The following is a 13,861-nucleotide window of genomic DNA, read 5'->3' on the forward strand; positions in this document are numbered from 1 at the left end:
AGGGGACATTTCAGGGGGACAGTCATCTTTGAGATGGTAAAGTCCTCAGCTCTACAGGGGACATTTCAGGGGGACAGTCATCTTTGAGATGGTAAAGTCTTCAGCTCTACAGGGAACATTTCAGGGGGACAGTCATCTTTGACATGGTAAAGTCCTCAGCTCTACAGGGGACATTTCAGGGGGACAGTCATCTTTGACATGGTAAAGTCTTCAGCTCTACAGGGGACATTTCAGGGGGACAGTCATCTTTGAGATGGTAAAGTCTTCAGCTCTACAGGGGACATTTCAGGGGGACAGTCATCTTTGAGATGGTAAAGTCCTCAGCTCTACAGGGGACATTTCAGGGGGACAGTATTCTTTGAGATGGTAAAGTCCTCAGCTCTACAGGGGACATTTCAGGGGGACAGTCATCTTTGAGATGGTAAAGTCCTCAGCTCTACAGTGGACATTTCAGGGGGACAGTCATCTTTGAGATGGTAAAGTCTTCAGCTCTACAGGGAACATTTCAGGGGGACAGTCATCTTTGAGATGGTAAAGTCCTCAGCTCTACAGGGGACATTTCAGGGGGACAGTCATCTTTGAGATGGTAAAGTCCTCAGCTCTACAGGGGACATTTCAGGGGGACAGTCATCTTTGAGATGGTAAAGTCCCCAGCTCTACAGGGGACATTTCAGGGGGACAGTCATCTTTGAGATGGTAAAGTCCTCAGCTCTACAGGGGACATTTCAGGGGGACAGTCATCTTTGAGATGGTAAAGTCTTCAGCTCTACAGGGAACATTTCAGGGGGACAGTCATCTTTGAGATGGTAAAGTCCTCAGCTCTACAGGGGACATTTCAGGGGGACAGTCATCTTTGAGATGGTAAAGTCCTCAGCTCTACAGGGACATTTCAGGGGGACAGTCATCTTTGACATGGTAAAGTCCTCAGCTCTACAGGGGACATTTCAGGGGGACAGTCATCTTTGACATGGTAAAGTCCTCAGCTCTACAGGGGACATTTCAGGGGGACAGTCATCTTTGACATGGTAAAGTCTTCAGCTCTACAGGGACATTTCAGGGGGACAGTCATCTTTGACATGGTAAAGTCCTCAGCTCTACAGGGGACATTTCAGGGGGACAGTCATCTTTGACATGGTAAAGTCCTCAGCTCTACAGGGGACATTTCAGGGGGACAGTCATCTTTGACATGGTAAAGTCTTCAGCTCTACAGGGGACATTTCAGGGGGACAGTCATCTTTGAGATGGTAAAGTCTTCAGCTCTACAGGGGACATTTCAGGGGGACAGTCATCTTTGACATGGTAAAGTCCTCAGCTCTACAGGGACATTTCAGGGGGACAGTCATCTTTGACATGGTAAAGTCCTCAGCTCTACAGGGACATTTCAGGGGGACAGTCATCTTTGACATGGTAAAGTCTTCAGCTCTACAGGGACATTTCAGGGGGACAGTCATCTTTGAGATGGTAAAGTCCTCAGCTCTACAGGGGACATTTCAGGGGGACAGTCATCTTTGACATGGTAAAGTCCTCAGCTCTACAGGGACATTTCAGGGGGACAGTCATCTTTGAGATGGTAAAGTCCTCAGCTCTACAGGGACATTTCAGGGGGACAGTCATCTTTGACATGGTAAAGTCCTCAGCTCTACAGGGACATTTCAGGGGGACAGTCATCTTTGACATGGTAAAGTCCTCAGCTCTACAGGGACATTTCAGGGGGACAGTCATCTTTGACATGGTAAAGTCCTCAGCTCTACAGGGGACATTTCAGGGGGACAGTCATCTTTGAGATGGTAAAGTCTTCAGCTCTACAGGGACATTTCAGGGGGACAGTCATCTTGGAGAATAAACCACACTAAATGAGGCTGTTTCTCCACTTGGAGCTGAAAGGAATGAAACATAATCATATGCATTTTAGGATTTCCTGTCTTACCCCTGCTCTACCTCCTTCTCTCTACCTCCCTTACCCCTGCTCTACCTCCTCTCTCTACCTCTCTTACCCCTGCTCTACCTCCTCTCTCTACCTCCCTTACCCCTGCTCTACCTCCTCTCTCTACCTCCCTTACCCCTGCTCTACCTCCTCTCTCTACCTCTCTTACCCCTGCTCTACCTCCTCTCTCTACCTCCCTTACCCCTGCTCTACCTCCTTCTCTCTACCTCCCTTACCCCTGCTCTACCTCCTCTCTCTACCTCCCTTACCCCTGATCTACCTCCTCTCTCTACCTCCCTTACCCCTGCTCTACCTCCTTCTCTCTACCTCCCTTACCCCTGCTCTACCTCCTCTCTCTACCTCCCTTACCCCTGCTCTACCTCCTCTCTCTACCTCCCTTACCCCTGCTCTACCTCCTTCTCTCTACCTCCCTTACCCCTGCTCTACCTCCTCTCTCTACCTCCCTTACCCCTGCTCTACCTCCTTCTCTCTACCTCCCTTACCCCTGCTCTACCTCCTCTCTCTACCTCCCTTACCCCTGCTCTACCTCCTTCTCTCTACCTCCCTTACCCCTGCTCTACCTCCTCTCTCTACCTCCCTTACCCCTGCTCTACCTCCTCTCTCTACCTCCCTTACCCCTGCTCTACCTCCTTCTCTCTACCTCCCTTACCCCTGCTCTACCTCCTCTCTCTACCTCCCTTACCCCTGATCTACCTCCTCTCTCTACCTCCCTTACCCCTGCTCTACCTCCTTCTCTCTACCTCCCTTACCCCTGCTCTACCTCCTTCTCTCTACCTCCCTTACCCCTGCTCTACCTCCTTTCTCTCTACCTCTCTTACCCCTGCTCTACCTCCTCTCTCTACCTCCCTTACCCCTGCTCTACCTCTCTCCTTCTCCCTCCCTCCTCTTCTCCCATTTCCTCTCCTCTTCCTCCCCCAGCAGCTCTCCTCTTCCTCCTCCCCTCCTCCTCCTCTTCCTCCCCCAGCAGCTACCCTCCTCCTCTTCCTCCCCCAGCCCTCCTCCTCCTCCTCTTCCTCCCCCAGCAGCTCCCCTCCTCCTCTTCCTCCCCCAGCAGCTCCCCTCCTCCTCCTCTTCCTCCTCCAGCAGCTCCCCTCCTCCTCCTCTTCCTCCCCCAGCAGCTCCCCTCCTCCTCCTCTTCCTCCCCCAGCAGCTCCCCTCCTCCTCTTCCTCCCCCAGCAGCTCCCCTCCTCCTCCTCTTCCTCCTCCAGCAGCTCCCCTCCTCCTCCTCTTCCTCCCCCAGCAGCTCCCCTCCTCCTCTTCCTCCCCCAGCAGCTCCCCTCCTCCTCCTCTTCCTCCCCCAGCAGCTCCCCTCCTCCTCTTCCTCCTCCAGCAGCTCCCCTCCTCCTCCTCTTCCTCCCCCAGCAGCTCTCCTCCTCCTCTTCTTCCCCCAGCCCTCCTCCTCCTCCTCTTCCTCCTCCAGCAGCTCCCCTCCTCCTCCTCTTCCTCCCCCAGCAGCTCTCCTCCTCCTCTTCTTCCCCCAGCCCTCCTCCTCCTCCTCTTCCTCCTCCAGCAGCTCCCCTCCTCCTCCTCTTCCTCTCCCAGCAGCCCTCCTCCTCCTCTTCCTCCCCCAGCCCTCCTCCTCCTCCTCTTCCTCCCCCAGCAGCTCTCCTCCTCCTCTTCTTCCCCCAGCCCTCCTCCTCCTCCTCTTCCTCCCCCAGCAGCTCCCCTCCTCCTCTTCCTCCTCCAGCAGCTCCCCTCCTCCTCCTCTTCCTCTCCCAGCAGCCCTCCTCCACCTCTTCCTCCCCCAGCCCTCCTCCTCCTCCTCTTCCTCCCCCAGCCCTCCTCTTCCTCCTCCTCCTCCCCCAGCCCTCCTCCTCCTCCTCTTCCTCCCCAACAGCTCCCCTCCTCCTCCTCTTCCTCCTCCTCCTCCCAGACTCTAAATGTATCAGCGGTATGTATGAAATACCAGACTGCCGCGTTCTCCATCTCTGTCTTTTATACTGTGTGTCAGATGTACTGTCCTGATACAGGCCATAGTAAAGTGGATATGCAGAAAAGACAGGTTTTACTCAGCAGTTATTGTGGATGTATGTGGATACTCTGTTTGTTGAAGAAGATGGTGTCAAATTCAGATAGAGGCAGATAGAGAAACCGTCAACGAATCACATCCCTCTTAGCTGAGATTACGGCTGGAGTAGAGTTCACCTGTTAGGATAGCTGAGATTACTATCACCTGTTAGGATAGCTGAGATTACTATCACCTGTTAGGATAGCTGAGATTGCTATCACCTGTTAGGATAGCTGAGATTAATGCTGGAGTAGAGTTCACCTGTTAGGATAGCTGAGATTACTATCACCTGTTAGGATAGCTGAGATTACTATCACCTGTTAGGATAGCTGAGATTACTGTCACCTGTTAGGATAGCTGAGATTACTGTTCACCTGTTAGGATAGCTGAGATTACTATCACCTGTTAGGATAGCTGAGATTACTATCACCTGTTAGGATAGCTGAGATTACTATCACCTGTTAGGATAGCTGAGATTACTGTTCACCTGTTAGGATAGCTGAGATTACTATCACCTGTTAGGATAGCTGAGATTACTGTCACCTGTTAGGATAGCTGAGATTACTATCACCTGTTAGGATAGCTGAGATTACTATCACCTGTTAGGATAGCTGAGATTACTGTTCACCTGTTAGGATAGCTGAGATTACTATCACCTGTTAGGATAGCTGAGATTACTATCACCTGTTAGGATAGCTGAGATTACTGTTCACCTGTTAGGATAGCTGAGATTACTATCACCTGTTAGGATAGCTGAGATTACTGTTCACCTGTTAGGATAGCTGAGATTACTATCACCTGTTAGGATAGCTGAGATTACTATCACCTGTTAGGATAGCTGAGATTACTATCACCTGTTAGGATAGCTGAGATTACTATCACCAGTTAGGATAGCTGAGATTACTGTTCACCTGTTAGGATAGCTGAGATTACTATCACCTGTTAGGATAGCTGAGATTACTATCACCTGTTAGGATAGCTGAGATTACTATCACCTGTTAGGATAGCTGAGATTACTATCACCTGTTAGGATAGCTGAGATTAATGCTGGAGTAGAGTTCACCTGTTAGGATAGCTGAGATTACTATCACCTGTTAGGATAGCTGAGATTACTATCACCTGTTAGGATAGCTGAGATTATGCTGATTCACCTGTTAGGATAGCTGAGATTACTATCACCTGTTAGGATAGCTGAGATTACTATCACCTGTTAGGATAGCTGAGATTAACTGAGAGTTCACCTGTTAGGATAGCTGAGATTACTATCACCTGTTAGGATAGCTGAGATTAAGCTAGTTCACCTGTTAGGATAGCTGAGATTACTATCACCTGTTAGGATAGCTGAGATTAATGCTGGAGTAGAGTTCACCTGTTAGGATATCTGAGATTAATGCTGGAGTAGAGTTCACCTGTTAGGATAGCTGAGATTACTATCACCTGTTAGGATAGCTGAGATTACTATCACCTGTTAGGATAGCTGAGATTAATGCTGGAGTAGAGTTCACCTGTTAGGATAGCTGAGATTACTATCACCTGTTAGGATAGCTGAGATTACTATCACCTGTTAGGATAGCTGAGATTACTATCACCTGTTAGGATAGCTGAGATTACTATCACCTGTTAGGATAGCTGAGATTACTGCTGGAGTAGAGTTCACCTGTTAGGATAGCTGAGATTACTATCACCTGTTAGGATAGCTGAGATTACTATCACCTGTTAGGATAGCTGAGATTACGGCTGGAGTAGAGTTCACCTGTCAGGATAGCTGAGATTACTGTTCACCTGTCAGGATAGCTGAGATTACGGCTGGAGTAGTGTTCACCTGTTAGGATAGCTGAGATTACGGCTGGAGTAGTGTTCACCTGTCAGGATAGCTGAGATTACTGCTGGAGTAGAGTTCACCTGTCAGGATAGCTGAGATTACGGCTGGAGTAGTGTTCACCTGTCAGGATAGCTGAGATTACGGCTGGCTGGAGTAGAGTTCACCTGTTAGGATAGCTGAGATTACGGCTGGAGTAGTGTTCACCTGTCAAGATAGCTGAGATTACTGTTCACCTGTTAGGATAGCTGAGATTACTGTTCACCTGTTAGGATAGCTGAGATTACGGCTGGAGTAGTGTTCACCTGTTAGGATAGCTGAGATTACGGCTGGAGTAGTGTTCACCTGTCAGGATAGCTGAGATTACGGCTGGAGTAGTGTTTACATTTACATTTACATTTAAGTCATTTAGCAGATGCTCTTATCCAGAGCGACTTACAAATCGGTGCATTCACCTTATGATATCCAGTGGAACAACCACTTGACAATAGTGCATCTAAATCTTTTAAGGGGGGGGGTAGAAGGATTACTTTATCCTATCCTAGGTATTCCTTAAAGAGGTGGGGTTTCAGGTGTCTCCGGAAGGTGGTGATTGACTCTGCTGTCCTGGCGTCGTGAGGGAGCTTGTTCCACCATTGGGGTGCCAGAGCAGCGAACAGTTTTGACTGGGCTGAGCGGGAACTGTGCTTCCTCAGAGGTAGGGAGGCCAGCAGGCCAGAGGTGGATGAACGCAGTGCCCTTGTTTGGGTGTAGGGCCTGATCAGAGCCTGAAGGTACGGAGGTGCCGTTCCCCTCACAGCTCCGTAGGCAAGCACCATGGTCTTGTAGCAGATGCGAGCTTCAACTGGAAGCCAGTGGAGAGAGCGGAGGAGCGGGGTGACGTGAGAGAACTTGTTCACTTGTCAGGATAGCTGAGATTACTGTTCACCTGTCAGGATAGCTGAGATTACTGTTCACCTGTCAGGATAGCTGAGATTACGGTTGGAGTAGTGTTCACCTGTCAGGATAGCTGAGATTACTGTTCACCTGTCAGGATAGCTGAGATTATGGCTGGAGTAGTGTTCACCTGTTAGGATAGCTGAGATTACGGCTGGAGTAGAGTTCACCTGTCAGGATAGCTGAGATTACTGTTCACCTGTCAGGATAGCTGAGATTATGGCTGGAGTAGTGTTCACCTGTTAGGATAGCTGAGGTTACGGCTGGAGTAGTGTTCACCTGTCAGAATAGCTGAGATTACGGCTGGAGTAGTGTTCACCTGTCAGGATAGCTGAGATTACGGCTGGAGTAGTGTTCACCTGTTAGGATAGCTGAGATTACGGCTGGAGTAGAGTTCACCTGTCAGGATAGCTGAGATTACTGCTGGAGTAGAGTTCACCTGTCAGGATAGCTGAGATTACGGCTGGAGTAGTGTTCACCTGTCAGGATAGCTGAGATTATGGCTGGAGTAGAGTTCACCTGTCAGGATAGCTGAGATTACTGTTCACCTGTCAGGATAGCTGAGATTATGGCTGGAGTAGTGTTCACCTGTTAGGATAGCTGAGGTTACGGCTGGAGTAGTGTTCACCTGTCAGAATAGCTGAGATTACGGCTGGAGTAGTGTTCACCTGTCAGGATAGCTGAGATTACGGCTGGAGTAGTGTTCACCTGTTAGGATAGCTGAGATTACGGCTGGAGTAGAGTTCACCTGTCAGGATAGCTGAGATTACTGCTGGAGTAGAGTTCACCTGTCAAAATAGCTGAGATTACTGTTCACCTGTCAGGATAGCTGAGATTACTGTTCACCTGTCAGGATAGCTGAGATTACTGCTGGAGTAGAGTTCACCTGTCAGGATAGCTGAGATTACTGTTCACCTGTCAGGATAGCTGAGATTACTGTTCACCTGTCAGGATAGCTGAGATTACTGTTCACCTGTCAGGATAGCTGAGATTACTGTTCACCTGTTAGGATAGCTGCTAGACTGAGCTTCGAGAGCTGTCCAGGTAGTGTTTGTGATTGTGATCGAGGATAATTGATTGATTGATTGGTTGATTGATTGATTGGTTGATTGATTGATTGATTGATTGGTTGATTGATTGATTGATTGATTGGTTGATTGATTGGTTGGTTGTGTCTAGGAGGAGTTGAGGAGGTTCCGGGGCCATGTGGAGGAGGTGGTGAAGGAGAACCAGAAACTACACCAGGACCTGAAACGGACAGGAGGAGTCAATCACAAGGAGTGGTGAGTACTGTCTGTCTCTCTGGAGGAGTCAGCCACTAGGAGTGGTGAGTACTGTCTGTCTCTCTGGAGGAGTCAGCCACTAGGAGTGGTGAGTACTGTCTGTCTCTCTGGAGGAGTCAGCCACTAGGAGTGGTGAGTACTGTCTGTCTCTCTGGAGGAGTCAGCCACTAGGAGTGGTGAGTACTGTCTGTCTCTCTGGAGGAGTCAGCCACTAGGAGTGGTGAGTACTGTCTGTCTCTCTGGAGGAGTCAGCCACTAGGAGTGGTGAGTACTGTCTGTCTCTCTGGAGGAGTCAGCCACTAGGAGTGGTGAGTACTGTCTGTCTCTCTGGAGGAGTCAGCCACTAGGAGTGGTGAGTACTGTCTGTCTCTCTGGAGGAGTCAGCCATTAGGAGTGGTGAGTACTGTCTGTCTCTCTGGAGGAGTCAGCCATTAGGAGTGGTGAGTACTGTCTGTCTCTCTGGAGGAGTCAGCCATTAGGAGTGGTGAGTACTGTCTGTCTCTCCGGAGGAGTCAGCCACTAGGAGTGGTGAGTACTGTCTGTCTCTCTGGAGGAGTCAGCCATTAGGAGTGGTGAGTACTGTCTGTCTCTCTGGAGGAGTCAGCCACTAGGAGTGGTGAGTACTGTCTGTCTCTCTGGAGGAGTCAGCCACTAGGAGTGGTGAGTACTGTCTGTCTCTCTGGAGGAGTCAGCCACTAGGAGTGGTGAGTACTGTCTGTCTCTCTGGAGGAGTCAGCCACTAGGAGTGGTGAGTACTGTCTGTCTCTCTGGAGGAGTCAGCCACTAGGAGTGGTGAGTACTGTCTGTCTCTCTGTCTGTCTCTCTGTGAGTGAAAGAGAGGAGACACTGTCTTGACGCTTTTCTATCTCCCCCCTCGTCTCCTACCTCGTCTCCCCCCCTCCCCCCTCGCCTCCCCCTCGTCTCTCTCCCCCCCTCCCCCCTCGTCTCCTCCCTCGTTTCCCCCCCTCCCCCCTCGCCTCCCCCCTCGTCTCTCTCTCCCCCTACTCCCTCGTCCCCCCCTCACTCTGACTGAGGGTGAGGAGGAGACAGACTCCCTCCTTCAGATTCTACTACAGAAACTAGTTACATTCTGTTTCTACATTCTACACCTTCATATTAACGCTGTATCAAACCTCGCTGGAGGAAAATGGTAGAAATCACCCTGCTGGAGGTGAATGGTAGAAATCACCCTGCTGGAGGTGAATGGTAGAAATCACCCTGCTGGAGGTGAATGGTAGAAATCACCCTGCTGGAGGTGAATGGTAGAAATCACCCCGCTGGAGGTGAATGGTAGAAATCACCCTGCTGGAGGTGAATGGTAGAAGTCGTCACCCCGCTGGAGGTGAATGGTAGAAATCACCCTGCTGGAGGTGAATGGTAGAAATCACCCTGCTGGAGGAGTATGGTAGAAATCACCCTGCTGGAGGTGAATGGTAGAAATCACCCTGCTGGAGGAGTATGGTAGAAATCACCCTGCTGGAGGAGTATGGTAGAAATCACCCCGCTGGAGGTGAATGGTAGAAATCACCCTGCTGGAGGTGAATGGTAGAAATCACCCTGCTGGAGGTGAATGGTAGAAATCACCCTGCTGGAGGTGAATGGTAGAAGTCGTCACCCTGCTGGAGGTGAATGGTAGAAATCACCCTGCTGGAGGTGAATGGTAGAAATCACCCTGCTGGAGGTGAATGGTAGAAGTCGTCACCCCGCTGGAGGTGAATGGTAGAAATCACCCTGCTGGAGGTGAATGGTAGAAATCGTCACCCCGCTGGAGGTGAATGGTAGAAGTCGTCACCCCGCTGGAGGTGAATGGTAGAAGTCGTCACCCCGCTGGAGGTGAATGGTAGAAATCACCCCGCTGGAGGTGAATGGTAGAAGTCGTCACCCCGCTGGAGGTAAATGGTAGTCTTCAGAGTTTAAAGTTATCTCTATGAACTGTTCCTCCTCTTCCTCTCTCTCCTCTCGTCCCTCATTTCCCCTCCTCCCCCCTCCCTCTCTCTTCCTCCTCTCCCTCTCTCCCCTCCTCCCTCACTCCTCTCGTCCTTCATCTCCCCTCTCCTCTCCCCTCCTTCCCCCTCTCCTCCCCCCCTCTCTCTTCCTCCTCCCCCTCTCTCTCTCTTCCCCCTCTCCCTCTCTCTCCCTCCTCCCTCACTCATCTCACCCCTCCTTCCCCCCTCTCCTCCCTCTCCCCTCCTCCCTCACTCCTCTCTCTTCCTCCTCTCCCTCTCTCTCCTCTCGTCCCTCATCTCCCCTCCTCCCCCTTCCCTCTCTCTTCCTCCTCTCCCTCCCTCACTCCTCTCTCCCCTCCTTCCCCCTCTCCTCCCCCTCCCTCTCTCTTCCTCCTCTCCCTCCCTCTCCCCTCCTCCCCTCACTCCTCTCTCCCCTCATTCCCTCTCGCCTCCTCCCTCCCTCTCTCTTCCTCCTCTCCCTCCCTCTCCCTCTCGTCCCTCATCTCCCCTCCTTCCCCCCTCTCCACCCTCCCTCTCCCTCCTCCCTCACTCCTCTCTCCCCTCCTTCCCCCTCTCCTCTCCCCTCCTCCCCCCTCACTCTCTCTTCCTCCTCTCCCTCTCTCTCCCCTCCTCCCTCACTCCTCTCGTCCCTCCTCTCCCCTCCTTCCCCCCTCTCCTCCCTCCCTCCCTCTCCCTCACCTCCCCTCCCTCTCCCCTCCTTCCCCCCTCTCCTCCCTCCCTCTCCAGTCTCTAAGGTGTGTAAGCAGCAGATGTTGCTTGAGGCAGAGAAGCAGAAGCTGGAAGGTGAGCTGGAGGTAACGAGGAGAGAGCTCCACACTCTGCAGACAGAACACCTCCAGGCACGCTGTCAGCTGGGACGAACACCACGCCATCGCCACCAAACTCAAACGGTAGCTAGTTATAAATATACTGACAGATAGATACTGGCAGACTCAGACAGCAGATAGATACTGACAGACTCAGACAGCAGATAGATACTGACTCAGACAGCAGATAGATGCTGACAGACTCAGACAGCAGATAGATACTGACAGACTCAGACAGCAGATAGATACTGACAGACTCAGACAGCAGATAGATACTGACTCAGACAGCAGATAGATACCGACTCAGACAGCAGATAGATACTGACAGACTCAGACAGCAGATAGATACTGACAGACTCAGACAGCAGATAGATACTGACAGACTCAGACAGCAGATAGATACTGACAGACTCAGACAGCAGATAGATACTGACAGACTCAGACAGCAGATAGATACTTACAGACTCAGACAGAAGATAGATACTGACAGACTCGGACAGCAGATAGATACTGACTCAGACAGCAGATAGATGCTGACAGACTCAGACAGCAGATAGATACTGACAGACTCAGACAGCAGATAGATACTGACAGACTCAGACAGCAGATAGATACTGACAGAGTCAGACAGCAGATAGATACTGACTCAGACAGCAGATAGATACCGACTCAGACAGCAGATAGATACTGACAGACTCAGACAGCAGATAGATACTGACAGACTCAGACAGCAGATAGATACTGACAGACTCAGACAGCAGATAGATACTGACAGACTCAGACAGCAGATAGATACTTACAGACTCAGACAGAAGATAGATACTGACAGACTCAGACAGCAGATAGATACTGACAGACTCAGACAGCAGATAGATACTGACAGACTCAGACAGCAGATAGATACTGACAGACTCAGACAGCAGATAGATACCGACTCAGACAGCAGATAGATACCGACTCAGACAGCAGATAGATACTGACAGACTCAGACAGCAGGTAGATACTGGCAGACTCAGACAGCAGATAGATACTGGCAGACTCAGACAGCAGATAGATACTGACAGACTCAGACAGCAGATAGATACTGACAGACTCAGACAGCAGATAGATACTTACAGACTCAGACAGCAGATAGATACTTACAGACTCAGACAGAAGATAGATACTGACAGACTCGGACAGCAGATAGATACTGACAGACTCAGACAGCAGATAGATACTGACAGACTCAGACAGCAGATAGATACTGACAGACTCAGACAGCAGATAGATACTGGCAGACTCGGACAGCAGATAGATACCGACTCAGACAGCAGATAGATACTGACAGACTCAGACAGCAGGTAGATACTGGCAGACTCAGACAGCAGATAGATACTGGCAGACTCAGACAGCAGATGGATACTGACAGACTCAGACAGCAGATAGATACTGACTCAGACAGCAGATAGATACCGACTCAGACAGCAGATAGATACTGACAGACTCAGACAGCAGATAGATACTGACAGACTCAGACAGCAGATAGATACAGACTCAGACAGCAGATAGATACTGACAGACTCAGACAGCAGATAGATACTGACAGACTCAGACAGCAGATAGATACTGACAGACTCAGACAGCAGATAGATACTTACAGACTCAGACAGCAGATAGATACTTACAGACTCAGACAGAAGATAGATACTGACAGACTCGGGCAGCAGATAGATACTGACAGACTCAGACAGCAGATAGATACTGACAGACTCAGACAGCAGATAGATACTGACAGACTCAGACAGCAGATAGATACTGGCAGACTCGGACAGCAGATAGATACCGACTCAGACAGCAGATAGATACTGACAGACTCAGACAGCAGATAGATACTGACAGACTCAGACAGCAGATTGATACTGACAGACTCAGACAGCAGATAGATACTGGCAGACTCAGACAGCAGATAGATACTGGCAGACTCAGACAGCAGATGGATACTGACAGACTCAGACAGCAGATAGATACTGGCAGACTCGGACAGCAGATAGAAACCGACCCAGACAGCAGATAGATACTTACAGACTCAGACAGAAGATAGATACTGACAGACTCGGACAGCAGATAGAAACCGACTCAGACAGCAGATAGATACTTACAGACTCAGACAGAAGATAGATACTGACAGACTCAGACAGCAGATGGATACTGACAGACTCGGACAGCAGATAGATGCTGACAGACTCAGACAGCAGATAGATACTGGCAGACTCAGACAGCAGATAGATACTGACAGACTCAGACAGCAGATAGATACTGACTCAGACAGCAGATAGATACTGACAGACTCAGACAGCAGATAGATACTGACAGACTCGGACAGCAGATAGATACTGACAGACTCGGACAGCAGATAGATACTGACAGACTCAGACAGCAGATAGATACTGGCAGACTCAGACAGCAGATAGATACTGACAGACTGTGACAACAGATAGATACTGACTCAGACAGCAGATAGATACTGGCCGACTCAGACAGCAGATAGATACTTACAGACTCAGACAGCAGATAGATACTGACAGACTCAGACAGCAGATAGATACTTACAGACTCAGACAGAAGATAGATACTGACAGACTCAGACAGCAGATAGATACTGACAGACTCGGACAGCAGATAGAAACCGACTCAGACAGCAGATAGATACTTACAGACTCAGACAGAAGATAGATGCTGACTCAGACAGCAGATAGATACTGGCAGACTCAGACAGCAGATAGATACTGACAGACTCAGACAGCAGATAGATACAGACAGACTCAGACAGCAGATAGATACTGGCAGACTCAGACAGCAGATGGATACTGACAGACTCGGACAGCAGATAGAAACCGACTCAGACAGCAGATAGATACTTACAGACTCAGACAGCAGATAGATACTTACAGACTCAGACAGAAGATAGATGCTGACTCAGACAGCAGATAGATACTGGCAGACTCAGACAGCAGATAGATACTGACAGACTCAGACAGCAGATAGATACTGACAGACTCAGACAGCAGATAGATACTGGCAGACTCAGACAGCAGATGGATACTGACAGACTCGG

The sequence above is a fragment of the Salmo salar genome, chromosome ssa26 (assembly GCF_905237065.1).
Source record: "Salmo salar chromosome ssa26, Ssal_v3.1, whole genome shotgun sequence".
NCBI classification, from domain to species: Eukaryota; Metazoa; Chordata; class Actinopteri; order Salmoniformes; family Salmonidae; genus Salmo; species Salmo salar.